Below are 25,380 nucleotides of genomic sequence, written 5' to 3'. Positions count from 1 at the left end.
ACCTGCTGCGCTTTTCCAGCAACACATTTTCAGCTCTGATCTCCAGTATCTACAGTCCTCACTTTCTCCTTGAGGATGTCAGCAAGACTCACATCAATGTCTTCTGTCAGGGATACACATGGGCGTCGATGAAAAGGAGTAAATCCAGGATCAGAGAATTGGAGAAGGAGGTGCTTGATCCAGAGTTATGTTGTGGTCAGCCTGACATGGACCTGGCCCTATGGGATGGTACATGAAGAGCAGAAGGCTGTACCCCAGGGTCTGGATCCCTTTGGGTCCTGGAGTGTGGACATGAGTTTGTGAGTCCAGTTCCATTGGGATCTTGACCGTGGCTCCCATTTCTTCTACTCGCTGGAAAAAAGGCACGGGCTCCACCAGCAGCTCCTTGTGCTGCTAACTGATGATGATCCCTTGTTTCAGATTAAGGGCCCAAGTCAGGGTCTATTCCTGCTCTGTTCTCTCTGGATCTGTCCAGCGAGGAAGCTGACAAGGTTCTGTGGGACAACCTGCCGCAGGTCAGCTGTAACGGTGCCAAGAAGCTCGATGCCCCTCAGAGCTTGGAGGAACTAACTGGTGCCCTCCACCATTTTCCCAGCAGCAGGACCCAGGGGCTGCCTGTGGAGTTCCTCAGGGCATTCTGAGATGTCCTGGGGGGTCGGGTGGGGGTGACTATGTGTGAGTCCTGGATGTATGGTCCTTTCTTGGGGCAGGGTCATCACCAGTGTGTTATCTAAGAAGGGGATCTCTGTTTGTTAAAGATCTGGATCATCCACAACAACATCCACTTCGGATGGAATGTGATCGATTATTCCCAAAGGATTGGCCAGTTGTGTACCTTTCTCTCCTTTGATCAGGGAACAATTCTCAACAGAGTGAATCGAGAGTATGTGCTCAGGACACTGTGAGCTTTTGTATTCAGAATGTGCAGGTCACTCAGACCTGACTCTGTACACTGCCGCAGGGTGTCCTGTAAAGGTTAACAGGTCCCCGAAGGTAGCCTTGTGCTTTGGGAGAGCAGTGGGTCAGGCCTGTCCCTGTATGGGCCGGTTTTCCTCTCTCTGCATGGTCCCACTCCTGTATATTTTGCATTAAGCTGCTTTCAGGTATGGCTCTGCATGGGCTGGGTCTCGAGCTGAGTTCTCTCGGTGTACTCCGATGACTCGCTCCTCATGTTCACACAGCTGCGGAGGAAGGAAAAATGCAAGGAGGTCCACTCAGCAATGTCCTCTGTAAGGATCACCTGGAGCAAGGTGCTTGGACCGTTTGGTCGGACCGTGACAGATGGACACCCTTCAGATGAGCTCCGGTACTTCACAGGGAATACCACTCACCTCCTCGATCTGGGAGTCCTTCTGAAGAAGAGTTAGATGTGGACTCCAAAGGTTAACTCTATATTTCTCTCCACAGGTGTTGCCAGGTTTGCTGAATTTCTCCAGCACGTTCTGATTTCATTTCGGATTTTGAGTGTCTGCAACATTGTGCTTTTATATGGCTGCTTGGTCATGCTGGGATCCCATTTCATGAGGGATCTTGAAACTATTTCCATCCAGGCAAGTGGGGAGTATTCCATCACACCCCTGACGTGTGCCTTGGAGATGGGGGAGAGGCTTTTGGAGCCATGAGGTACATCCCTCACTGCACTGACCTTGCCCCCTGACCTGCTCTTATAGCCACATTGTAAATCCATTTCATTTTCAGCTCAATGTAACTCCCAGGTTGTTGATCTTAGGGGATTCAGTAACAGCAAAGCCATTGAATGGCATTATTTAGATGACTGAAGGTAGTAATTGTTTTGCACTTGTGTGGCCGAATATTCATTGTTATTTGTCAGCCCAGGCCTGGAAGTTGCCAGGATCTTGCTGCAGAGCCACATGGAGTGCTTCAGTATCCGAGGAGGGAAGAATGCTGCTGAACATTGTGTGAGGATTAGTGAACCCTCGGACTCATGACATTCTGCCTGAGGGAAGGTCAGTTATACAGTCACTAAAGATAGTTAGGGCTAGGACACAATCTTGAGGACCTCCTGTTGTGAGCGCCTGGAGCTTAGATGGCTGACCTCCACCCACCGCACCAATTGCTGTGGGTATGGAGTCACATGGAGCCCAAACAAGACAAGGACAGCCCTAATCCCTGAAGGGCATTAGAGAACCAGATGGGTTTTAACAACAATTGACAAGGGTTTCATAGTCAGATTAGAGTCATAATTCCATGTGTTTCAATTGAAGTCCTGCCATCTGTCATTGATAGGATTTGACCCGGGTCCATGATAATAGTTGGGAAGTATCTGAAGATGAGTTAATGCGATGGCTGGCCTCCTTGCTCATTTAGAATCCAACTTGACATTTCTATCCCAATTACAAAATAAAGGTTTAAGTTTTATTATTCATCATTGAGTGTCATATTAATTTATCATTACTTGGTACCTAGAAAACAGAAATACAGACAGACTTAGTGAGGGCTGCTAACTACATGAATCAGAATCCTATCTGAACAAGTATGAGATCACCCAATCTGATTCTGATAGATTAGATTACTTACAACATGGAAACAGTCTCAACAATCCACACCGACCTGCCGAAGCACACCCATTCCCCTACACCGAACACTACGGTCAATTTAGCATGGCCAATTCACCTAACCTGCACATTTTTGGACTGTGGGAGGAAACCGAAGCACCCGGAGGAAACCCACAGAGACACAGGGAGAATGTGCAAACTCCACACAGTCAGTCACCTGAGGCGGGAATTGAACCCAGGTCTCTCGTGCTGTGAGGCAGCAGTGCTCACCACTGTGCCACCGTGCCGCGCACATTCACTCAGTTCGAAGTTTGAAGGAACTGTCGATGAGCAGAGTGAATGGTTTTCCCATGGAAAGGAAGGTGTTATGTAGAAAGGCAGGAACATTATTTACGTGTGTGTGTGTGTGTGTGTGTGTGTGTGTGTATGTGTGTGTCCAACTCATCCAGGCTGACCAAATATCACAAACTAATCTAGTCCCATTGGCCAGCACTAGTCCCATATCCCTCTAAGCCCTTCCTATTCATAGAGTCATAGAGATGTACAGCATGGAAACAGACCCTTCGGTCCAACCTGTCCATGCCGACCAGATATCCCAACCCAATCTAGTCCCACCTGACAGCACCCGGCCCATATCCCTCCAAACCCTTCCTATTCATATACCCATCCAAATGCCTCTGAAATGTTGCAATTGTACCAGCCTCCACCACTTCCTCTGGCAGATCATTCAATACACGTACCACCCTCTGTGTGAAAAAGTTACCTCTGAGGTCTCTTTTATATCTTTCCCCTCTCACCCTTAACCTATGCTCTCTAGTTCTGGACTCCCCGACCCCAGGGAAAAGACTTTGTCTATTTATCCTATCCATGCCCCTCATAATTTTGTAAACCTCTATAAGGTCCACCCCTCAGCCTCCGGCGCTCCAGGGAAAACTGCCCCAGCCTGTTCAGTCTCTCCCTGTAGCTCAGATCCTCCAACCTTGGCAACATCCTTGTAAATCTTTTCTGAACCCTTTCAGGTTTCAATACACCTTTGCGATAGGAAGGAGATCAGAATTGCACACAATATTCCAACAGTAGCCTATCTAATGTCCTGTACAGCTACAACATAACCTCCCAACTCCTGTACTCAATATTCTGACCATTAAAGGAAAGCATACCAAATGCCTTCTTCACTTTCCTATCTAACTGCGACACCTCTTTCAAGGAGCTATGAACCTGCACTCCAAGGTCCCTTTGTGCAGCAACACTCCCTCGGACCTTGCCATTACGTCTATAAGTCCTGCTAAGATTTGCTTTCCCAAAATGCAGCACCTCGCAGTTATCCGAATTAAACTCCATCTGCCATTTCTCAGCCATTGGCCCATCTGGTCCAGATCCTGTTGTAATCTGAGGTAACCCTCTTCATTATCCACTACACCTCCAATTTTGGTGTCACCTGCTAACTTACTAACTTACTAACCACTTATGCTCGCATCCAAATCACTTATGTAAATGACAAAAAGTAAAGGACCCAGCACCGATCCTTGTGGCACTCCACTGGTCACAGGCCTCCAGTCTGAAAAACAACCCTCCACCACCACTCTCTGTCTTCTACCTTTGAGCCAGTTCTGTACCCAAATGGCTAGTTCTCCCTGTATTCCATGAGATCTAACCTTGCTAATCAGTCTCCCATGGGGAAACTTGGTGAACGCCTTACTGAAGTCTATATGGATCACGTCTACTGCTCTGCCCTCATCAATCTTCTTTGTTACTTCTTCAAAAGTCTCAATCAAGTTTGTGAGACATGATTTCCCATGCACAAAGCCATGTTGACTATCCCTAATCAGTCCTTGCCTTTCCAAATACATGTACATCCTGTCCCTCAGGATTCCATCCAACAACTTGCCCACCACTGAGGTCAGGCTCACCGGTCTATAGTTCCCTGGCTTGTCTTTACCACCCTTCTTAAACAGTGGCACCACGTTTGCCAACCTCCAGTCTTCTGCCACCTCAGCTGTGACTATCGATGATACAAATATCTCAGCAAGAGGCCCAGCAATCACTTCTCTAGCTTCCCACAGAGTTCTCGGGTACACCTGATCAAGTCCTGGGGATTTATCCACCTTTAACCATTTCAAGACATCCAGCACTTCCTCCTCTGTAATCTGGACATTCATACACCCATCCAGATGGCTTTTAAATGTTGTAATGGTATCAGCCTTCACCACTTCCTCTGGCAGCTCATTCCATACCCACACCAACCTTTGCTTGAAAATGTTGCCCCTTAAGTCCCTTTTAAATCTTTCCCCTCTCATCCTAAATCTATGCCCCCTAGCTCATTATTCCCCCAACCCAGGGAAATGATCTTGTCTATTTATCCGATCGATGCCCTTCATGTCTTTATAAATTTCTGTAACGTCACCCCTCAGCCTCCAACACTCCAAGGAAAACAGCCCAGCCTATTCGTCCTCTCCCTACAGCTCAAAACCTCCAACTCTGGCAACATTCCTGTAAATCTTTTCTGAACCCTTTCAAGTTTCATAATATCCTTTCTGTAGGATGGAGACCACAATGTGTGTAAATTACCTGACATTCTTCTGCATTATGTTATTTTATTAACAACACTATCTTTCACTTCGCCTGAAACGATTTTGGAATGTGTTTATTTGAAGAATTGGAATTCAAAACCAAGGCAGAGGGTGATGGTGGAGGGTTGTTTTGCAGAGGCCTGTGACCAGTGGAGTGCCACAGCTAGGTCCACTCCTTTTCATCATTTATATAACTGATGTGGATGTGAGGTATAGTTAGTACATTTGCACATGACACCAAAATCGGAGGTGTAGTGGACCATGAAGAGGGTTACCTCAGAGTAAAATGGGATCTTGATCAGATGGGCCAATGGGCTGAGAAGTAGCAGATGGCCTTTAATTGAGATAAATGCAAGATGCTGCATTTTGGGAAAGCAAATCTTAGCAGGACTTAGACACTCAATGGTAAGGTCCAGTAAGTGTTGCTGAACAAAGAGACCTTGGAGTGCAGGCTCCTTGAAGGCAGAATTGTAGGCTGATAGGATAGTGAAGAAGGGCTTTGGTATGCTTTCCTCTATTGGTCAGAGTATTGAGAACAGGATTGGGGAGGTCATATTGCGGCTGTACAGGACATTGGTTAGGCCACTTTTGGAATATTGCATGCAATTCTAGTCTCCTTCCTATCAGAAGGATGTTGTGAAACTTGAAAGTGTTCAGAAAAAAAATAATAAGAATGTTGCCAGGGTTGGAGAATTTGAGCTAAAGGGAGAGGTTGAAAAGGCTGGAGCTGTTTTCCCTGGAGCGTCGGAGGCTGCGGGGTGACCTTATAGAGGTTTATAAAATCACGAGGGGTATGGATAGTATAAATACACAAAGTCTCTTCCCTGGGGTCGGGGAGTCCAGAACTAAGAGGACATAGGATTAGGATGAGAGGGGAAAGATATAAAAGATACCTAAGGAGCAACATTTTCACACAGAGGGTGGTACCTGTATGGAATGAGCTGCCAGACGAAGTGGTGGAGGCTCGTATGATTGTAACACTTAAAAGGCATCTGGATGAGTATATGATTATGAAGGGTTTGGAGGGATATGGGCCGGATGTTGGGCAGGTGAGGCTAGATTGGGTTGAGATATCTGGTTGGCATGGACGGGTTGGACCAAAGGGTTTGTTTCCATGCTGCACATCTCAATGTCTCTATTACTCTTTGAACACATTTTGCCCCCATCTAGGATGAGAATAGCATTGGGAAGGAAAACTCCAAAATAAACATCGCTCTCAGCTTCTCTTCAGGGGATTTATATATGATGTGAGCAGATATCCTCAGTTTGGGGAGCTTAAAAGTAGACAGACCCCAAGGTCTAGAGGAGTTGTATCCAAGGAGACGAGAGAGACTCTAACCCAAATCTTTCGTTCCTCTCCGGTCACAGGGAGGGTGCCAGGAGATTTGAGGGCTTTTGATGTGTTTCCACCTTTCAAGAACAGTGGTAGGGATTGACCAGGAATAACAGAGTAGTGAGTATTCATCAGTGTCAGGGCAACTATGAGAGAAAATTCTGAAACAAAGAATTAATCTCCATTCTGAGAGGCAAGGTTTGATCATGAAATAAAAACTGAACGAACTGCAGATGCTGTAAATTAGCAATTAAAACAGAAATTGCTGGAAAAGCTCAGCAGGTCTGCAGCATCTGTGGAGAGAAATCAGAGTTAATGTATGGGGGTGAGTGGCCTTTCCTCAGACCTGATGGTAGTTGGAAACATGTCAGCTTTTTGTGCAGATCCAAAATGGCAGCAGAGTAAGATGCTCCAGCCAGAACTCCTCTGCTCCACCTGTTCTTTTTTCCATTACTTTCTTCTTTTTTTTCTCCTTTTCCCCTTTTTCCTGATTTTTTTTCAACTTACCTGGAGCATGTCTGGTGGTGGCATCTCGCTGGAGATGGTGGTTAATGATCCTCTGGATATGGTTGCTGGTGGGATGGTAGGTAAGGACAATGGGAACCCTATCTCTTTTGGAGAGGGAAGAGAAGAGGTGAGGACTGAAGTACAGGAGATAGGTTGGACCCGCTGAGGGCCCTGTCAACAATGGAGCTGCGGAATTCTTTGTTAAGGGGGAATGTCGCAAAGTTGGCATCATTAGAACAGATGTGATGGAGATGGAAGAAGTTGGAGAATGGAATAGAGTCTTTGCAGGATACAGGATGTGGATGTATAGACTTGGTGTTTATGGTGGACATTGGTGGCCAGTCTATCCCATGAAATAGAAACAGAGATGTCAAGGAAGGGAAACGAGAAGTCAAAGACTCCAGATAATTGAGTGTGTGTTTATGTGTGTGTGTGTGTGTGTGTCTGTCTGTCTGTCTGTCTGTGTGAGACTATGTGTGTGTAAGGGTGTGTGTGTGTGTGTGAATACGTGTGTGTGCATGTGTGTCTGTGTGGGTATGTCTGTATGTGTGAGTGTGTCTATGTGTGTGTCTGTATGTGTGAATGTCTGTGTGTGTGTCTGTCTGTCTGTGTGAGTGTGTGTGTGTGTCTACGTATGTGTGTCTGTGTGCGTGAGTCGGTGTGGTTGTGATAATATGTGTGTCTGTGTGGGTGTGTCTATGTGTGTCTGCGTGTGTGTGTCTGTGCGTCTATGTGTGTGAATGTCTGTGAGTGTGTGTCTGTCTGTCTATGTCTGTGTGTATGTGTCTGTGTGTGTGTCTGTGTAAGTGTGTGTGTGTGTGTGTGTGTGTGTGTCTGTGTGTTTGTGTGTGTTTGTTGTGGGAGAGGGGTAGGGCAGGAGACACTTGGGAATGATGATTTGATAGATTCACAAATACTGATCAAGTCATTGACAGTGAGTAAGAAAGTCTCAGGTTATTGGTAGAAATGGAGAGATTGGTCCGATGGGCAGATCAATGACGGATGAAATGTAACTCTGATAAACGAGAGGTGATGGCTCTAGCAGAAGTTACACGACAAGACAGGACTCAATGAAGGGGAGGATACGAGGAAGCTAATGGAAGAAGAAAGATCTTGAGGCGATTGTTAACATATCCCTGAAGGCAGCAGGACAGGCATCGAGCCCCAGTGTAGAGGGCAGTGAGGGGAATCGAGTCCCAGTGCGGAGGTCAGTGAGGGGAATCGAGTCCAAGTGCGGAGGCCAGTGAGGGGAATCGAGTCCCAGTGCAGAAGCCAGTGAGGGGAATCGAGTCCCAGTGCGGAGGCCAGTGAGGGGAATCGAGTCCCAGTGCGGAGGTCAGTGAGGGGAATCGAGTCCCAGTGCGGAGGCCAGTGAGGGGAATTGGGTCCCACTGCGGAGGTCAGTGAGGGGAATCGAGTCCCAGTGCGGAGGCCAGTGAGGGGAATTGGGTCCCACTGCGGAGGTCAGTGAGGGGAATCGAGTCCCAGTGCGGAGGTCAGTGAGGGGAATCGAGTCCCAGTGTGAAGGCCATTGAGGGGAATCGAGTCCCATTGCAGAGGCCAGTGAGGGGAATCGAGTCCCAGTGTGAAGGCCATTGAGGGGAATCGAGTCCCAGTGCAGAGGCCAGTGAGGGGAATCGAGTCCCAGTGTGAAGGCCATTGAGGGGAATCGAGTCCCAGTGTGAAGGCCATTGAGGGGAATCGAGTCCCAGTGCGGAGGCCAGTGAGGGGAATCGAGTCCCAGTGCAGAGGCCAGTGAGGGGAATCGAGTCCCAGTGCAGAGGCCAGTGAGGGGAATTGAGTCCCAGTGTGAAGGCCATTGAGGGGAATCGAGTCCCAGTGCGGAGGCCAGTGAGGGGAATCGAGTCCCAGTGCAGAGGTCAGTGAGGGGAATCGAGTCCCAGTGCGGAGGCCAGTGAGGGGAATTGGGTCCCAGTGCGGAGGCCAGTGTGGGGAATCGAGTCCCAGTGCGGAGGCCAGTGAGGGGAATTGGGTCCCAGTGCGGAGGTCAGTGTGGGGAATCGAATCCCAGTGCGGAGGCCAGTGAGGGGAATCGAGTCCCAGTGCAGAGGCCCGTGAGTTAAGTGGGCAGTTAAGAAGGCAGATAGGAAACATGCCTTTACACATTGAGGCAGAGATGATCAGAGCAGGGAGGGTCCTGTTGGAGCTCTACAGCCATTTGGATAGGCCACAGTTGGAGTATTGTGTACAGTTCTGGTCACTGCACCATGGGATGGATGTGATTGCACTGGAGGGAGGGTAAAGGACATTCACCAGAACATGGGTTGGGCTGCAGCAGTGTCGCTGTGAAGGGGGAGGCTGGATAAGCTCAGGCTGCTTTCTTTGGAGCAGAGATAGGGGTATATAGGACTAAGGGGGATGTGGACAGGGTGAATGTTAAAGCAGTTTTCCCCCTTAATCAGAGGGCAATTAACAAAGTGGTGTAATTTTAAGCTGAATGGCAAATGGTTTAGAGGGGACATGCCACCCAGAGGATGGTAGGGGCCTGTGCTGCATCGTCCAAGAGGGGAGTTGAGGTAGAAATCCTCAAAACCGTCACAAAGTACTTGGATAAGCACTGAAAGGTCATAACATTCAAGACCATGGACTAAGTGCTGGGGACTGTGACTTGTGTTGCTTTGAGAGTAATTTTGGAGGTACAAACTCGATGGATCAAAGGGGACATTTACCCTGTATGATGCCATCATGCTATTAATTTGAATGTAAGGTTCTGATTTTTGTTTTGTCTTTGTTTTGAAAAAATGTGACCAAGTGGAAGTTCATTAAAATAAACCTGTTGTCGTTAATTGTTCAAAATGATATAAAAAGATATAATCACGGTTTCCCAGTGGAGATACCACACAATATAAAACAAAGTCTCTGGAAATGTGTCAGCTCCATCTCCAAGAGAATTCTCCAACTCCGACAGATTGCCAGCAGCAGGAAGGGAAAGGTTGTGTCACAAACAACGAAATGAATCTTCTCAGGGAAAGGATCGATAGAGTGTACAACACCATCCTCGCTGTCGTTGGTGTTCCTGGTAAGTCTTGGAACAACTTAGCTCACACAAAACTCTGCACTGAATCATCCTTATTTCGACAACAACTGATAATAATATATTTCCACTTCGCAAGGCAAATCCCACTGTCAGACAATAGTGTCCTCACTGACTGAGTTTAAAGTGAATAGTTTGTCAGTTTGGGGGCTCCTCAGTAATGTGCAGCATTGTGTGTTTCCCTATACTGTGCAGAATGGGTTTACACTGAGGCCACATTGATGGAGTTTGGCTGAGCACCGGTCCTGGCTGGTCTAGAAAGGGTTTCGGAAGACCACCCTCTCTCTGTGGTAGTTCACAGCCTGCTATCGGTCAGATGGGTTTGTAACAACCCACCTCTCAGTGACACCTGGTGTTTCCCATTCCTTGATGGAAAGGGATTGTGTTGGTGGATCTTGTTCAGGCAGCTCGCTCCAAATGGGAGCCCAGATACAACAGGGGAATGGGTGGGTTCAGCAGGTCATTAGGAATGTGGAGACAATGGGGGCTGCAGATAGAACATGGTGCTGGAAAAGGCACAGCAGGTCAGGCAGCATCTCAGGAGGAAGAGAGTAGAGGTTTCAAGCAGGACCCTTCTTCAGGACAGTTACAGTGACCAATGTTGCATGGATTCAGGTTTTATTTGCTGAAGGCTGTGCTGTACCATCGTGGACAGGTGGGGGGAAGGGGGAGTTAGGACAAATATTGAAGTTTTTCTGATTGCACCAGGTTGAATACTCACCACAATGTGATTGGATTCACTGCTGAACACCTTCATGGTTCAGATCATCAGGACGTTCAATCCTGTGCTTGAGGGAGGGACTCAATGCCCTCTCATTTGTTCATCCTATCATTGTGAAGGCCATCCATTCTGGGACACTGTGGGGTGGTTCAATGCCCTGTCCTGTAGATCATACAGTGGGGATATAGAATTCTGGAGGCAAACTGAACAGTGGAGACTCCAAAACCAAATACAATAATTTTGCAATCAATGTCCATGTTCGGTGTCTCCTATTCTTTGTTTTCCTGATCCCAGGTGTCTTTGTGTGAACGCTGTGGGCTTATAGGAAATGTCAGTCGGTCAGAGTAATCTGGAAAGCAGGTGAAATCGCCTGCTGCTGACCCAAAAAAAACCCTTGAATATATGACTGTGTTTCTGTGAGTAATCTGCTGCTCATGTTTAAAATGCAAATGTTCCTTTTAGAGAGAGTTTGCTGCTGTGGTTCAGATTCTTTAAACTTTATATAACATGGAACAACAATTATCTTTGTATCATTACTTACAGTCTGGGCTCAGGCACAGAGAATGTTTGATCAATAACCTCAAGTCTCTTTTTCCATTCTCTTCCAGTTAGTCTTGTGGTAATTGTAATCCTAGCTCAGAGAAACTGTGGCCTTTCTACATGCAGCACTCGCTATCTGGTGGCCATGACAATTTCGGATCTACTGTTCATTGTATTTGGAACGTCCTTCACCGATTTCAACATTATTATTATCCACTATGTTTCCTGCAAATCACTCCTATCTGTAGTATTCTCTATGTCCTCAACCGCTTGACCATTGATTGTTTTGCGTGGTTCACCATTGCTTTTTCCTTTGATCGATTTGTTGCCATTTGTTTACATGAGATGAAAACTAAGTATTGCACAGGGAAAACTGCAACCAGGGTTCTAGCAAAAATCTGCATCTTCTTTTGTTTAAAGAATATTCCCAACTACTTTGTGTATTACCCTGGAAAGATGATCAACAATGTTCCATGGTACTGTTATATCAGGTCTAGTTATTATAATGACCCTCGGTGGATAGGTTTTAAATATTTTGAGACTTTTTTAACACCAATGTTCCCATTCACTTTTATTCTCTTTATCAACATTCTGACTGTCAGACATATCTTCGAAGCCATTAAGGTGCGGAAGGAACTGAGAGGTCAGAGAAAAACAGAGAATGATCCAGAGGTAGAGAGCAGGAAGAATTCTGTGATTTTACTCTTTGCCATATCTGCCAGCTTCATACTTCTCTGGTTGTTGCATATTTTATATTTCTTTAATGCTGGTTATTCCTTGGATTATGTTTCTTTTCGTCTCTTTGCTCAGATTGGATATATGCTGAGGAACTTAAGTTGCTACACAAATGCCCTTATTTATGTGGTGACACAGAAACATTTCAGAGACCAGTTAAAGTATGCCGTGACATATCCAGTTAGAACAATAATTCAATTGGTGAATCAATCCAAGTAACTCAGAGCCAACATTAGGTGCAGCAGATAACGGAACGAGGAGTCCACGTGAGGAATGGACCGAAAGGAGAAGGAGGAGCAGCAACATGATAACACTCCTTTCCTCATGGGCAAGGACTGACTCCATCTGAGGGGCAAAATGACAGAGACTGGAGGGGTAAAGCCAGTGTACTGTGCTGTTAGCAATCAGCAACAATTAGTAGGAAGTGGGACAACAAAAGCAAAACCAAAAGATGAATTAGCAATGCACAAAAGCGACCTTCATGTCAAGTAACCTGTTCACAGTGAGTGAAGTGGGGAGAAAAATAAATGATATGGAGGAAGGTGAGTGTTAGATGAGATGAGATTAGATTGCTCAGAGTATGGAAGACGGCCATTTGGCCCAACAAATCCACACTGACCCCCTGAAGAGTAACCCACCCAGACCCATTCCCCTATATTTACCACTGACTAATGCACCTTACACTATTGGCAATTTCGCATTACCAATTCACCTGACCCGCACATCTTTGGATTGTGGGAGGAAACTGAAGCACCCTGATGGAGCCCACGCAGACACAGGGAGAATGTGCAAACCCCAGACAGACAGTTACCTGAGGCTGGAATGTAATCGTTCACTGCAGGCCAGAGAGGGAAATGCAACGACAGGCCCCTGTCCTCACTGAATTCTCTGAGCCACACATCTGGGCAAACTAACAAAATACATGAGAAGTTTAAAAGAGGAAATAACATTGTGTCAGGACTCTGTCTTTTGATTGCACCTTTATTTTAAACAATAACATACTTTGTTTCCATTCAATTCCTCACACTAAACATAGAACACAGAACAACACAGCACAGGACAGGTCCTTTAGCCCTCGATGGTGGTGAGTACACTACTGTTGCAGACAGGGTTTTCCATGGCCCTCCTACTCTCTGAGTGAAGAAACTAGCTTGGATATTTGCCCTCTATCTATCACTCCTCAATTTAGAGCTATGTCCCCTCATATGAGCCAATGCCATCTGAGGCAAAAGGCATTCGCTGTCAACCTTATCTAACCCTCTGATTATGTTATACGTCTCAATTAGGTCGCCTCTCAACCTTCTTGTCTCTAATGAAAACAGCCTCAAGTCCCCCAGCCTTTCCTCATAAGACCTTCCCTCCATAGCAGGCACTCCTAGGAAATCTTCTCTGAATCCTTTCCAAAGGTTTCACATCCTTCCTATAATACGACGACCAGAACTGTACAGCATTCCAAGTACAGTTGCACCAGAGTTTTGGACAGCTGCAACATGACCTCGTGGCTCCAAAACCCAATCCCTCTACCAATAAAACCTTACACACCGTATGCTTTCTTTCCTCGACATCTTTCCTTTCCTTTCCTTGACATCTCTGGAACCATTCCGAGGCCCATGGACAACACCCAACAGGGTGACCTCTCCTTTCCTGTTTCTAACTTCAAGGAGCTGCAGTTGGGTGCACTTCCCACAGATGGAGTCAGCAGGGTGTTATGACATGGGATAAACCCCTCTGTTAATTTAAACCTAACACACAGAGATGTTCACCTCTTGCTGTAACCTGTTAAATTGCAAGAGGCAAAGGACCATCCCAGTTTTCACTACTTCAAATAAAAATGAACAATTTTATTCTTTAAGTTCAACAGAGAATGTTAGACAACTATTTACAACTCCTTTTTCTTAAACCTGTCTTTTACCGCCCACTCCACAATACTGGGCTGATTAAAAAAAACCTCGATGAAGTTTTAAAAAAAAAGTTACATTTCAAATCCAGTCAGCTTTGTCGATTCTCCTTTGTAGATTTTCCTCTGTAGATTTTTCGAGGTTGGCTGTTCCTCGGTCTTCTCCTGCTCAGCTTTTTTTATGGACAGGTACCTGTCAAAGAACGATTCGATGAGCAGTCTATTCTTGTTGGGGTTCGTGACAGTGCTCCCCCTAACTGTTCAAAATGTCTGGTTTTATCGCCCAAAACATCGATTAAGTTGTTTTATCAGAACAGTATTCCCTATGTCCAGTTCATGGACAACAGTATTAGTCCTCTCCATCTGATTCTCACATATGTCTTCAAACTGCAGTAGCAAACCTTTCAACTGAGCCCCTCGACCGACAGCTCACTAACCTGTCCAACTCCTCAAGGATTTCTTCATTTTTTAACATATTTTGAGGCATATCAAAATTCACAATATCTGGATTTGATTCCTCGCTCTGTGGGGCAGTAACTAACACCCATTTCTCCTATTCTTTCTCTCTACCATAATGAGGTTCCAACATGTTCACATGACATCCCCAGTACAGTTTTTCTCCTATCTGCCATCTTAACGAGATAGATCACCTGACTTAACTTTTTCTCAATCTGATAGGTCCCCTAAACCTGGTTTTGAAGGGATCGCCTATTGCTTATGACAATACTAACACATCCTCCCCTCAGGAAAACGTCTGAGTCTCAGAGTTTTTAATCTGTCACCTGCTTCATTCTACACTGTGCCCTCTTTACGTGCTGTTTAGCGAAAGCATCGACTCGATTTAGTGTCTCCATCACCTCTGATACGTAATCTAAGTGTGAGATCTCCGACTTTGGTCCTGTCAATTTCTCCTTGATTAATTTCAAACAGTCTCTCACTTCACATTGAATTTAAACTCGAAGGGAGTAATATATGTAGATTTATTTGGGGCAAACAATATGAATGGGATACCTTTACCCCAGTCATTCGGGTAATCCTGACAGTATGTTGTCAACATGGTCTTCAAGGTCTGATACCACCTTTCTGAAGCTCCCAGGGATTCAGGATGATATACACTGGGATTAAAATGCTGTATGCTGAAGATATCTGTAACCTCCTTAAACAGCTAAGCAGTAAAATGTGACCCTTGATCCAACTGAATCTCTCTGGGTAGCCCATACCGTGTGAACAAAGCTACTAACTCTTCTCCCACCTTTTTTGCCTTGATACTCTGTAATGGAATTGCCTCCGGAAATCTGGTAGACACATCCATTATGGTTAACATGTACTGGTTCCCACTTTTAGTTTTCGGGAGGGGACCTACACAATCAATTACAACCCACACAAAAGGGAATTGGCAACAGAGGGGCTGGTTTTGTTACGGCCTGGGGCTTACCTACCATTTGGCATGTATGACACATACAGCAAAAGTTAACCACATCATTGTGCATTCTAGGTTAATAAAAATGTTTTTGTACCTTAGCCTGAATCTTTCATACTCCTCGGTGACCTCCTACAGGAAGTTCATGTGCTCACCGTAACACTTCCTGTCTGTATGCGACTGGCAACACAACCTGGTGCACTTTGGCCCATTTCTCCTCTGCACTAACCTGCTGTGGTCTCCATTTCTATCTGAGAATTCTATCTTTCAGATAATAACCCTTAGGAATACACTCTGCCTCCTTTTCGGAGTAACCATCCACACATATATCTTTTATTGCCTTGTCTTGCTGTTGCAAGTCCCTTAGCCTTTCAGGACTAAACGCTTCTGTCTGACCCTCTGCCTGTTCAGGTTTTTCTGCACCATTACATCAAACAGGGTATCCACCAACTGAACCTCAACTCCTTCATCTTTCTCTTCAGTTTTTGCTTTTTGCTGTGACTTATGTTAGTGGGATCTTGTTACTACACAATCTGGGAAAATATCAGGATATTTTTCTTTTAACTCCTCAGTTTCTTGATCTTCCTTGGGCTTCACCACAAGAAGGGATGTCACTCCCACCTTGGATCCTGCCAAATCATTCAGAAGAACAAACTGAATTCCTGGAACCAACACTCTGTCAAACTCTGACTGTTATTCTCCCAGGTAAAACCAAGAACTGCAGATACCGGAAACCAGATTCTCGATTAGACAGTGGTGCTGGAAAAGCACAGCAGGTCAGGCAGCGTCCGAGGAGCAGGACTGTTACTCTCCCAGCCTTGAGTTGGCACTGCAACCTGATCTTACATAAAGCAATGTTACATTTTTGTCTGTCTATCCCACAGATTACCAAACTCTCGGGTAACAGATCAGGAAGTGTACAAATTCGCTCATCTCTTAACATTTGAGACTGGTTAGATTGTGTATTTCTCAAAATTATAATTTCTTGTTCTTCTCCCACTGTTCTCTCAGAGTAACCTTTACCCACAAAGATGAATTCTTTGTAGAGATCAGATACTAACCCCATACCCAGCCCCTGCCTCGGCTGTGCACTCTCCTTCAGCTCCTCGGCTCTTCTTGGGGTCTCCTTTACTACCTTCACTAAGGCCACTGGCTCAGCTCCTTTTACCACATCTTTTCCCACAATGCCTTTCTTCAACAACCAGCACTGTGTCTTTACATGTGTCACTTTCCCACAGTGGGAACACCTGAGGCCTTTCACCTCCTTTCCACCATCTTGGGCTTGTTTTCGAACCTGTGGTAAATATTTACATGTTCTCTACTTTTTGTTTCCTCATGCAGAATCACCCCTTCTCCCAACTTCTATCCCACACAGGGCGAAATTCTGCCCGGAAGCTTCTCATATACACCAATATGTATTCATCTGCTAATCCTGCTGCACATCTCACTTCCTGAACTTTCTGTTCTTCCACACGAATTCTTACCATCTCTGGAAGTGAGTTTTTAAACTCCTCCAGCAGAGTAATCTCTCAGAGCCTCATAGGTCTTATCTATTTTTAAGGCTCACATCCATCTATCAAAATGATTATATTTCATTCTTTCAAACTCAACTTAAGTTTGATGTGGTTCCTTCTTTATGTTTCTGAATTGCTGTCTGTACGCTTTTGGGACCAATTCATAAGCACTCATAGATTCATAGAGATGTACAGCATGGAAACAGACCCTTCGGTCCAACCTGTCCATGCCAACCAGATATCCCAACCCAATCTAGTCCCACCTGCCAACACCCGGCCCATATCCCTCCAAACCCTTCCTATTCATATACCCATCCAAATGCCTCTTATATGTTACAATTGTACCAGCCTCGACCACAACCTCTAGCAGCTCATTCCATACATGTACCACACTCTGTGTGAAAAAGTTGTCCCTTAGGTCTCTTTTATATCTTTCCCGTATCACCCTAAGCCTATGCTCTCTAGTTCTGGACTCTCCAACCCCAGGGAAAAGACTTTGACTATTTATCCTATCCATGCCCTTCAGATAGATTCTTATCAGATCTCTATCAGTCAACCAGAAGGGGGAACCCACCGCCGAGGAACACAGGACTGTTCTCAAAGGAACGGGACATGTCTTCCCAGCCATCGATGGTGCCTACCCTGCTGGGGATGATGGCCATCCCAGACGAGCACCCAAATTGTGAGAAACAGAGCTCATGTACCAATAAATTTCAGTCCGAGTCAAATTCTGAAGCAGCGAATTTTATTGAAACGTTCTTGCAAGACGGGTGTCGAACAAATCGGCACCCAATCCAAAAATTACTCCACAATTTATACAACACAGAACATTACAGTGCAGTACAGGCCCTTCAGCCCTCGATGTTGCGCCAACCTGTTATACCAATCTGAAGCCCATCTAACCTACACTATTCCATGTCCGTCCATATGCTTGTCCAATGACAACTTAAATGTACTTAAAGTTGGCGAATCTACTACTGTTGCAGGCAAAGCATTCCATACACTTACTACTCTCTAAGTAACGAAACTCCCTCTGACATCTGTCCTATATCTATCACCCCTCAATTTAAAGCGATGCCGCCTTGTGCTCGCCATCACCATACTTGGAAAAAACTCTCCCTGTCCACCCTATCTAACCCTCTGATCATCTTGTATGTCTCTATTAAGTCACCTCTCAACCTTCTTCTCTCCAACAAAAACAGCCTCAAGTCCCTCAGCCTTTCCTCGTAAGACCTTCCCTCCATACCAGGCAAGCAGAACCTTTCCAAATCTTCCACATCCTTCTTATATTGCGGCCGCACTAGAGTTTTGTACAGCTGTAGCATAACCTCATGGTTCCGGAACTAGATCCCTCTATTAATAAAAGCTAAAACACTGTATGCCTTCTTAACAACCCTGTCAACGTAGGTGGCAACTTTCAAGGATCTGTGTACCTGGACACTGAGATCTCTCTGCTCATCTACACTACCAAGAATCTTTCACTTAACCCAGTACTTTGCATTCTGGTTACACCGACCAAAGTGAATCACCTCACATTTGTCCGCATTAAACTCCATTTGCCACCTCTCGGCACAGCTCTGCAGCTTATCTATGTCCCACTGGAATCTACAACATCCTTCGTCACTATCCACAACTCCACTGACCTTAGTGTCATCTGCAAATTTGCTAACCCACCCTTCTACACACTCATCCAGGTCGTTTATAAAAATGATGAACAGCAGTGGACCCAACACTGACCCTTGCGGTACACCACTAGTAAATGGACTCCAGGATGAACATGTTCCATCAACCACCACCCTCTGTCTTCTTTCAGCTAGCCAATTACTGATCCAAACTGCTATATCTCCCACAATCCCATTCCTCTGCATTTTATACAATAGCCTACTGTGGGGAACCTTATCGAACGCCTTGCTGAAATCCATATACAACACATCAACTGGTTTACTCTCATTTACCTGTTTGGTCACCTTCTCAAAGAACTCAATAAGGTTTGTGGGGCATGACCTACCCATCACAAAACCGTGCTGACTATCCCTAATCACATTATTCTTTTCTAGATGATTATAAATCCTATCTCTTATTACCTTTTCCAACACTTTACCAACAACTGAAGTAAGGCTCACTGGTCTACAATTACCAAGATTGTCTCTACTCCCCTTCTTGAACAGAGGAACCACATTTGCTATCCTCCAGTCCTCTGGCACTATTCCTGTAGACAATGATGATTTAAAGATCAATGCCAAAGGCTCAGCAATCTCCTCCCTTGCTTCCCAGAGTATCCTAGGATAAATCCCATCCGGCCCAGGGGACTTATCTATTTTCACACTCTGCACGATTTCTAATACCTCCTCCTTGTGAACCTCAATCCCACCGAGTCTAGTAGCCTGTATCTCAGTAATCTCCTCGTCAACATTGTTGTTTTCTAGAGTGAATGCTGTCGAATAATATTCATTTCGTGCTTCCCCTATCTTCCTCTGACTCCTCACACAACTTCCCACTCCTATCCTTGATTGGCCCTAATCTTACTCTCATCATTCTTTTATTCCTTAAATACCTATAGAATGCCTTAGGGTTTACCCTGATCCTATCCGCCAACAACTTCTCATGTCTCCCACTGGCTCTTCTGAGCTCTCTCTTTAGGTCTTTCCTGACTACCTTGTAACCCTCAAGCACCCTAACTGACCCTTCACATCTCATCCTAACATAAGCCTTCTTCTTCCTCTGGACCAGAGATTCCACTTCCTTTGTAAACCACGGTTCCTGCGCTCTACAGCTTCCTCCCTGCCTGACAGGTACATACTTATCTAGGGCACACAGGAGCTTTTCCTTGAATAAGCTCCACATTTCTAATGTGCCCATCCCTGCAGTTTCCTTCCCCATCCTATGCTTCCTAAATCTTGCCTAATCGCATCGTAATTGTCTTTCCCCCAGCTGTAACTCTTGCCCAGTGGTATACACCTATCCCTTTCTATCACTAAAGTAAACATAACAGAATTATGGTCGTTATCATCAAAGTGCTCACCTACTTCCAAGTCTAACACCTGGCCAGGCTCATTACCCAGTACCAAATCTAATGTGGCTTCACCCCTTGTTGGCCAGTCTACATACTGTGTCAGGAAGCCCTCCTGCACACATTGGACAAAACCTGACCCATCTATAGTCGCGTACTATACTGTTCCCAGTCAATATTTGGAAAGTTGAAGTCTCCCATGACAACTACCCTGTCTCTCTCACTACTATCGAGAGTCATCTTTGCTATCCTTTCCTCTACATCTCTGGGACTATTCGGAGGCCTGTAGAAAACTCCCAACAGGGTGACCTCTCCTTTCCTGTTTCTAACCTCAGCCCAAAGTACCTCAATTGACGTTTCCCCAAACATCCTTTCTACAACTGTAATACTGTCCTTGACCAACAATGCCACACCCCCCCCTCTTTTACCAACTTTCCTGTTCTTATTGAAACATCTAAATCCTGGAACCTGCAAAAACCATTCCTGTCCCTGCTCTATCCATGTCTCCAAAATGGCCACAACATCAAAGTCCCAGGTACCAACCCATGCTGCAAAGTCACCCATCTTATTCCGGATGCTCCTGGCATTGAAGTAGACACACTTCAAACCAACTTCTTGCTTGCCAGTGCCATCTTGTGTCCCTGAAACTTGATTTTGGACGTCCCTACTCTTAACCTTTTCTATACTTGAACTACAATTATGGTTCCCATCCCCCTGCTGGATTAGTTTAAACCCACCCCAATAGCCTTAGCGAATTTCCACGCCCGCAGGATATTGGTACACCTTTGATTGAGGTGAAGACCAGCCTGCTTGTAGAGGTCACACCTACCCCAGAAAGAGCACCAATTATCCAAGGATCCAAAACCCTCCCCCCTGCACCATCCCTGTAGCCACGTGTTCAACTCCTTTCTCTCCCTATTCCTTGCCTCACTAGCACGTGGCACGGGAAACAAACCAGGGACAACAACTCTGTTCGTCCAAGCTCTAAGCCTCCATCCTAGCTCCCTGAATTTCTGCCTTCAGTCCCCATCTCTCTTCCTACCTATGTTGTTGCTTCCTATGTGGACCACGACTTGGGGCTGCTCCCCCTCCCCCTTAAGGATCCCAAAAACACAATCAGAGACATCACGAACCCTGGCATCTGGGAGGCAACACACCAACCGTGAGTCTCTCTCACCCCCACAGAACCTCCTGTCTGTCCCCCTAACTATAGAGTCCCCAATGACCTACTGCTCTGCTCTTCTTCCCCCTTCCCTTCTGAGCAGCAGGGACAGAGTCTGTGCCAGAGCCCAATGCCCCTCTGCTTTCCCCTGGTAAGTCGTCCCCTCCAACAGTATCCAAAACGGTATTCTTATTGTTGAGGGGAATAGCCACAGGGGATCCCTGAACTGCCTGCTGGTTCCCTTTCCATGCCCTGACTGTAACCCATCTCCCTTTTTCTTGTACCTGAGGTGCAACTACCTCCCTGTAACTCATCTCAATAACCCCCTCTGCCTCCTGAATGATCTGAAGTTCATCCCGCTCCAGCTCCAGTTCCCTAACGTGGTTTTCGAGGAGCTGGAGTTGGGTGCACTTCCCACAGCTGTAGTCAGCCGGGACACTAGTGGTGACCCTTAGCTCCCACATTCTGCAGGAGGAACATTCAACTGCCCTAATCTCCATTCCCATGAATCTAAACTCCCAAAGAGACTGTTGAAAAATAAGAATAAAAAATAAACTTGTGACCTTTCCAATCTGGTGCACAGAATCTTTTTTTTGGTTAGAGGAGGAGGATGGGTGGGAGACATTCCCCGAGTAGTGTTTTGGGTAACGCAACCACACAAATATATGACTTCCCAGAAGTCCTTCGCTCCTCCCTCGCACCTCTCAGCAAATGGAGGCCCAACTCCCGAGATAAGTCCCTTTTAATGTGGGAAAACTCACCCTTCCCAGCAGCCCTCGCTTCCCCACTCCTTCTCTCCTCACCACTCTGGCAAAATGGAGATGTGGACTTGCCTGACTTTCTTTCTTCCAAGGATCACACACCCATCTTGAACTATCTTCTTGGATACACGGAGAAATGCTTGCTACTTGTTGTGAGATTTCATGCCAATTTATTTTCATCACATTTTTCTTGTTTTTCATTTGATATAATCCGCCTCTTATTCCGAAAATAAGCATTCCGAATCGGGCCTACACTAGTTCTTGCCAGTTTGAATTTTCTAGTTTGGGATTGAATACTCTCTTTGACAGAGTCTTTAAACTGTGGGTTGTTCATCTTCTTATTGAGTCCTTCTTTTTGAACAGAAACAATCATTGCTGAACGTTACGAAAAATCAATTTAAGTGTCTGACCCTTTATTTTTACATCCTGCTTTAGGTTCGGTGTAAGACAAAAATCTGCAATTAAAATGCTTGATTCTTTTCAATCTTTCAAGAAGATCTTCTCCATGTGGCTGAACACCAACTCATTCCACACGGACTCCAGACCACCTTTAAATTAGCAGAGTTCAGACCCGAACAGGACAAACAGGACAGACTACAGATTCAAAAACACCAGCAACAGTTCTCCTTCAAGATCCTCCAAAAACATCTCCCTCCCCTTCCTGGACCTCTCCATCTCCATTAATGACGACCGACTTGACACTGACATTTTTTACAAACCCACCGACTCCCACAGCTACCTGGATTACACCTCTTCCCACCCTACCTCTTGCAAAAATGCCATCCCATATTCCCAATTCCTCTGCCTCTGCCGTATCTGCTCACAGGTGGCCCAGTTCCACCACAGAACACACCAGATGGCCTCCTTCTTTAGAGACCGCAATTTCCCTTCCCACCTGGTAAAAGATGCCCTCCAACGCATCTCGTCCACATCCCGCACCTCTGCCCTCAGACCACAACCCCCCAACCATAACAAGGAAAGAACGCCCCTGGTGCTCACCTTCCACCCTACCAACCTTCGCATAAATCAAATCATCCGCCGACATTTCCGCCACCTCCAAAAAGACCCCACCACCAGGAATATATTTCCTTCCCCACCCCTTTCCGCCTTCCGCAAAGACCGTTCCCTCCGTGACTACCTGGTCAGGTCCACACCCCCCTATGACCCACCCTCCCATTCTGGCACTTTCCCTTGCCACTGCAGGAACTGTAAAACCTGTGCCCACACCTCCTCCCTCACCTCTATCCAAGGCCCTAAAGGAGACTTCTCCATCCATCAAAGTTTTACCTGCACATCCACTAATATCATTTATTGTATCCGTTGCTCCCGATGTGGTCTCCTCTGCATTGGGGAGACTGGGCGCCTCCGAGCAGAGCGCTTTAGGGAACATCTCCGAGACACCCGCACCAATCAACCAAACCGCCCCGTGGCCCAACATTTCAACTCCCCCTCCCACTCTGCCGAGGACATGGAGGTCCTGGGCCTCCTTAACCGCCGCTCCCTCACCACCAGACGCCTGGAGGAAGAGCGCCTCATCTTCCACCTCGGAACACTTCAATCCCAGGGCATCAATGTGGACTTCAACAGCTTCCTCATTTCCTCTTCCCCCACCTCATCCTAGTTTCAAACTTCCAGTTCAGCACTGTCCCCATGACTTGTCCAGACCTGTCCTACCTGCCTAGCTCCGTTTCCACCTATCCACTCCACCCTCCCCTCCCTGACCTATCAGCGTCATCCCCTCCCCCACTCACCCATTGTACTCTATGATTCTCTCTCCCCACCCCCACCCTCCTCTAGCTTATCTCTCCACGCTTCAGGCTCACTGCCTTTATTCCTGATGAAGGGCTCTTGCCTGAAACATCGATTTTGCTGTTCGTTGGATGCTACCTGAACTGCTGTGCTCTTCCAGCACCACTAATTGAGAATTACGTTTCCAGCATCTGCAGTTATTGTTTTTAACATCAGGGGGCCTATCGATCAGCCCCTTGAGTGGCTGCTATCCCCTAACTGTCGCCCTGCTGTATTTATTTACATCAATGTGTGCTATGGATTTATTTAAGTTGGCACAAACGCTGCCCACGTTCAGATACAGAGCTATTATTTTGATTTGTTTAAATATAAACATATTGGACAGGCACATATAAACAGAAAACATTTATATTTGTATCTTGGGAAAACGGTCTGTCTTTATGTTGTCCATCAAAAGAAGCCAAAGCCTTTTCAACAGGGCAAATGAGAGGGATTTAAATTGCATGCACATTTCCAAAACACAAACTTTCATGTCTGGAAACTGAGCTGTCTGAGTTGATGTTACTCAGCAAATGAAGATTAAAATATCTGCTCCAAAATGGGGGTGGCAGAGCTGCTTATTGAAGCCAGTGGAGAGAAAGTACAGTTAACATTTCAAGTCCAATTCTGCAAAAGGGTCAAAATGTTAACTCCACGGGTCTAGCAGCATCGGTAGAGAGGATGCAAAGAGAAATATCCAGCAATTTCTATTTGTGTTTCAGATTTCCAACATCCACAGTTCTTTCTTTTATATTATTGAAAATAGTGACTGTCCATTTGATTATCTCCTGTTTACAATATCTAATTTATCCAGACTGCGTCATAATCCAAACCTTTAGCACCAAATGCCAATGAGCATTCAATGGGCATTTAATACTGTCTCACATGCCACCTGACTTACTGTCTGTCTGGCCTGTTGCATTAGCCCTTGAGTAAGTCAGTTACGCAGCACAGGGACAAAGAGAGTCAGTATTTCACAAGTTTACAGGTGGACAACAGACTTATTAACTGTTTGTCTCTGTCTCGTAGTAATTGGCTATTTGAACATTTTATATTGGACAAATGCTGAGCATTCAGGTCCTTGATAATCAAATAAAATGGAAGGAACTGCAGATATGTAAATCAGAAACAAAAACAGAAATTGTTGGAAAAGCTCAGCAGGTCTGGCAGCATCTGTGAAGAGAAATCACAGTTAACATTTTGAATCCAGTGATCTGAAACCAAACTTTGATCTCAAGAATTCTGGTTGGAAATCCATGAAATGTGACAATTCTGTCCCCGACCCAGAGTTCCGATCTCTGAAACTCTCCAGAGCAACTTGATGGAATGTGACTGTGACAGATTCATCGCACATAATCATGGAATTCTGTCGCTCAGCTGGTACAGAGCTGCAATCTTCACAGAAGATCTTTGCCAAATCTATGTGTTTCCTGAGTCACATCCTTCCTTCACATTTCGGAGGATGGCTTTGATAAATAAATGAAGATTGGATAATGCAGATTGCTGAGCTGGTACAAGGATGAGCTGGTCATTCTGCCTTGAGTGTATCCGGGTCGTTGGGAAAAGGAGCAGTATAATCAGGCCTCAGTCTATTGTGTCAATGCATTTCAATGGGGGTAATTGTGTCTGTTTGGGGGCAAAAGCTGGATGGTTGAGGTTGAATTGCAGAATCCAGTTCGTGGGAGTAATTAGAATGTGTGGGTGGTGGTATTTTCTGGTCAGTTCTGGTTTGGAGGATGGTTCTAACAGTCAAGGTGTTTGACAGGTCAGATAAGGGGAGGGTAAGGGGTGGAGCTGAAATCGAATGATCCATGATGTATGTTTGTAATTTCAACTGACAGGTTTCGGAGG

Source organism: Chiloscyllium punctatum, chromosome 29 (assembly GCF_047496795.1).
Source record: "Chiloscyllium punctatum isolate Juve2018m chromosome 29, sChiPun1.3, whole genome shotgun sequence".
NCBI classification, from domain to species: domain Eukaryota; kingdom Metazoa; phylum Chordata; class Chondrichthyes; order Orectolobiformes; family Hemiscylliidae; genus Chiloscyllium; species Chiloscyllium punctatum.
This window is presented reverse-complemented; position numbering follows the sequence as displayed.